Source organism: Benincasa hispida, unplaced genomic scaffold, assembly GCF_027475165.1.
Source record: "Benincasa hispida cultivar pf3 unplaced genomic scaffold, pf3_genome.v1.1 HicScf1202, whole genome shotgun sequence".
NCBI lineage: Eukaryota > Viridiplantae > Streptophyta > Magnoliopsida > Cucurbitales > Cucurbitaceae > Benincasa > Benincasa hispida.
The window spans coordinates 1,505-6,211 of record NW_028325524.1 but is presented as its reverse complement, the minus strand read 5'-3'; the positions used below and the strand labels follow the sequence as shown (position 1 = coordinate 6,211).

The 4,707-nt window shown below is 31.5% G+C and overlaps 1 pseudogene; it reads right to left on the bottom strand.

Moving 5' to 3' along the window:
* Nucleotides 1-2,663: 2,663 nt before the first annotated feature.
* LOC120073588 (pyruvate decarboxylase 1-like) lies at nt 2,664-4,347 on the bottom strand (annotated as a pseudogene).
* Between the last annotated feature and the right edge of the window lie 360 nt (nt 4,348-4,707).

Here is a 4,707-nt window from a genome sequence, read left to right as displayed (position 1 = left end):
TTTCAGAATGGGTCTACAGTCGGTTGGATAATTAAAAATTGACTTTTTTTAAGAGTCCAATTGGCCAATCAGGCTCAGGCTCACTCCACAGTTTAATTGCCAAAAGTATGATCGTCCCAACAAGTTGTACTTCAAGTATCGGTGGCAGCCCTTCGGGTGTGGGATTCCAGGTAAGAAATGAGATGAAAGACAACATGTCGTGAAAAAGAAAAATAGAGGATTAATTAGAAATTGAAAATCGAATTTATAGGTTTAATGGGTTGAATTTTTTGGAGAAATGGAGAGGGAAGAAGATAATATTTGTGGGAGATTCAATGAGCTTGAACCAGTGGGAATCATTGGCTTGTATGATTCATGCATGAGTTCCTAATTTAAAAACCACACTTGTTAGAAGAGATGCTCTTTCTTCTGTTACTTTTTAGGTAAACCAAACCCAAATTATACCTCTTCTTCTTCTATTATATTTTTTGTTTTTATTGGGTGAAATTTCTTTCTCTTTCTTTTTTTTTTTTTTTTTTGGTTGGATTGCCTTTTTTTAATTAAAAAAATATTGATTGTTTTCTTTTTCTTTTTAACTGTTTTTTTACTCATCAAGAGAGTGTGTTTGTAATGGCTTTTTAAATTATCTTTGTAAATACAAAAAGCAAAACTGTTTTGAAACACATGGAAAAAGTCCTTTTAAGTTTTGATCAATTTTCTTTTTAAACAATAAAATTGTTTTATATCTATTTTAAAAGTGTTTCTGTTCATATATTTATATGTAAAAATGATTTCAAAAAATGTTTTTTTTTATTGACGTTGACACTTCAATCCCATGACAAAAAAGAAAAAGAAAAAAAAAACTCAAAAATATGTTAAAAGAAAAAAAAAAGAGTTATTTAATTTGATTGTCTGCACATATAATAAGTACAATCCACAGTACACCAACTTTTCATACTGAAATTGTAGCTAAGGATAAATTCCATGAATAAATACAACCTTAGAGAATATAAACTATATACTTTATTAATATTTGTCACCACAATCATATTTGAAATTCATCACATAAACTGCAAATATGATTAAAGACCTACTTAGTGACCATTTAGTTATTAAATTTAGGTTTTTTAAAATTAAATTTATTTAAACTCATTCCACCTCTAAATTTCTACTGATTTTGAATAAGTTGGACGAAGATAGATGCAACGTAGGATATACCTAAATACTTTTCATATTAAAATTGTAAAAACTATGTATACTTCTAACAATCATATTTGAAATATTACAATTTCCGTTTTTTACTAAATTCTCACTTTATTTAATGTTGATGTCTATTAATTAATTTTAAAAATATTATAATGAATTAAGTTTTATTATATTTCTCATAACTATGCACGCAAACTTAATTATGATACAATTTCTATTTTATCTTTAGATTTCAACCATTGTACTTAGGTATGCAAACTTAATTTTCAAAAACAAAAAAATTAAACCACGAAATAGTTATCAAAGGGGACCGTAACATTTTGAAATATTGGAAGTAAATGGAAATTAGACTCAATATAGGACCCAAGAGTAATTTTGCTGAGAAAATGTTTCGAAACACATAAAAAAAAACCCCTTTTAAATCCAAAGTTAAAAACTAAATAAAAATTAGATTTAACTAAATAGAAACTAAATGAAACACATAAAAACCAAATGGAAATTAGACTCAATATAGTCCTTAAAGTAAATCAATACCTAAGATTTAACTATGACCAATTACAAGTGAGTACAACTAATACACAGCTGAAATCTAATGCATGGGAGTTCCAAAAGACACGGGAAGAGATTTACCAAAAATTGAAGCAGAGCTGGCAGTGACTACACGGTGAGCTGACGGCGTCTGGACGGTGACTAGACGATGAGTAAGGGAGATCAAAAATCGTTTCGGAGATCAGAAGGAGGAGAAGAAAAATAGAGGATGAAGAAGTTGAGCGAGGGTTTTAAACGAACTTCTCCCGACGGTCGTCTGGTAAACCATCAGGAGAAATGAAAATATCCCGATGATAAATCAAAAACCGTCAGGGGAGTTGCACACTCCTGACGGTCACATGCAAACCGTTGGGCTAACACCAAGTTCTGCCGATGGTGTTCTGATACAACCGTCGACATAAATTCACAAATTCCAACCTAATTTTTAATTTAATACCCATGGGCCAACGGTCCTTCGCATATCGTCGGGCATACTCCACACCTCCTGACGGTCTTCTTACACCACCGTCAGCATAACTTCCCCATTTTCCATAAATTTTTTATTGTAATAATGATCACCCGACGGTCTCTCTGCATACTGTCGGGCTAACGTCACAAAGTCCGACGGTATTTGAGTGACCATCAGAAAAATCAAGTGTTATCCCGACAGTTACTTCCATACCGTCGGTCGAATTGTAACAATTTTTCATAAATCATTTCATTTATATTTCTTATTCTTTAAAAATCAAACTACTCCCGATGGTTGCTCGACCACCATCAAGAGAATTTAATTTTACTTCGACGGTGTTGCTTCGACCGTCGAGATAAGAGAAAGATAGCCTGACGATCATGATATCATCGGGATAGCTGAATACGCCCGACCGTTGGTTATTAGACTGCAGGGATAGATGCGTTATCCCTTTGATAGTAAATAATCCGTCGGAATAGTTTTATCTTGACGCCATTGTTGTACCATCGGAGGAAGTTACATACGTTGACTCTTTTTGCTTCAATGTTATCCATGTAGATACATCTTGTGGAGTCATCTGTCACAATAATCATTCCATTTATTTGAAAAAATTTTAATATTTAAATAAATGTTAATATTTAACTGGATTTGAATTCTTTTTAAAATATTCAAATGATTGCAATAATTTTAAACTTAGCACAAAAATATGCTTTTATATTCTCTCTCTGGTTAACTAGAATAAAACGTATTAATTCAAAATAATCTTAAATAGTAAAAGATTAAAAACACTTCTGACCCTTGAATTGAATTGTTATGAAAGTAACGAATATTTTTTTAAACTTTAATAGGTAATGATTTAACACGTATATTTTCAAATCAGTAATAAATTAATCCTTAAATTCCAACAAATAACTACTTAGTCTCTATACTTTATAATTTGTAATGATTTTGTCCTTATCACAAAAAAATATTATTATATTTAATGATATTTTTATATTTGTAGATTGATAAATTGATCCGGAATCGAATTTATTTATAAATTATAAAGATTTATTCGTTACATAATAAAAATTGACACTTAATTTTGATGAAAATTTTTCACAATAGAGACTCAAATGTTACAATATGTGTAGGGACTAAATCGTTACTTATTAAAGTTTAATGACTAAATTATAACATCTTTGACCGTGTATATAGACTAAATTATAACATCTTTGACCGTATATATAGACTAAATTATTATCAACTAAAGTCTAGACTAAGTTAGTTTCATAGAATTTCAATGACTAAATATATCTTTCAACCTAAAATTTGAATAGAATTTAAATTTAGTAAAAGCAAAAAATTGACCTGAAAACTCCCATCACCAATGCAAAGGACCACTCGCTCTTCTGGTGCAGCCTGTGCATATCCTAGAGTTGCACCCAAGGACCATCCTATAGATACATAAAGCAATTGTATCTCATACCTACACTTTATCCAAAGCCATTTCATGTTATAATCATCGATTTAGTTTTTTAAAAACTGGTTAGTTTTAGAAGAAAATAAATTTTATCCGCATGATTTCGGTAGTTTAAATTTTTGACATTGGAACCAAGAATCACCTACCTCAGATATCACAACCATATTATTCGACAACATTTTCTGAATATGTTTGAAAAGAACGTTGACTCGTAAAGCCTCACCCGGATTCGATTGGAATGGACCCAACTCTGCTATGTAAATCCGATGATAATTCTCATAAGCCGTTGGATTGGGATTCAATCGTTTAGCTATAGCCGAAAGGAAATCCTTCATTAAAATCGGTCCAAAACTCGGCCCATTTGGAAACACAACGCGTTCTGTTTCTACAATAATGGCTTTGTTCTTTTTGTAGGTAAGTGAGAAGGCAACCGTTTCGTCTAAAGTGGCTCCGGCAAAGTTTGAAGCATCGGTTATTTCCACTGTCTCGCTGCAAAAGGTGAGGGTGATACTCCGAAAACATACGTTTTGCTGACGACGTGACGGCGACAGCATAGCGACAAGCGTCGGCTAGCTCCATGAATGCTTCTTGTGCTTTGGCGGGTCACAGCTTCTTGCCTCCAATCATGACTGGTTTTATGGCACTGTTTAGGAGTTGAGCTGCCTTTTCTACCGCCACCTCCAAAGCCATTTGGTTACTTTTCCTTTGAAAATTCGTTAAGAGAATAAGGATTGGAAAACGGAGTGTAATTGCTTTGAATGACAAAATTATTGAAAATATTTTCAAATATAGTAAAATGTCATTGTTTGATAGTGATAGACATTAGGGATAGACACGATAGATGTCTATCATTATCTATCACATATTGACAATCACATTTTGCTATATTTATAAATAAGTTGGCTCATTTTCCAATATTTAAATACAATCCCAAAATTAATGTGAATTTTTAAAATTTTTAATTTAGGGAATTTTTCTTTTTGTGGTCTCCTAAATTTTGTATTTACTTTCCATTCAGTCCTAATGTTTCAAAATATTATTTTTAGTTCTTAAATTTTGAATT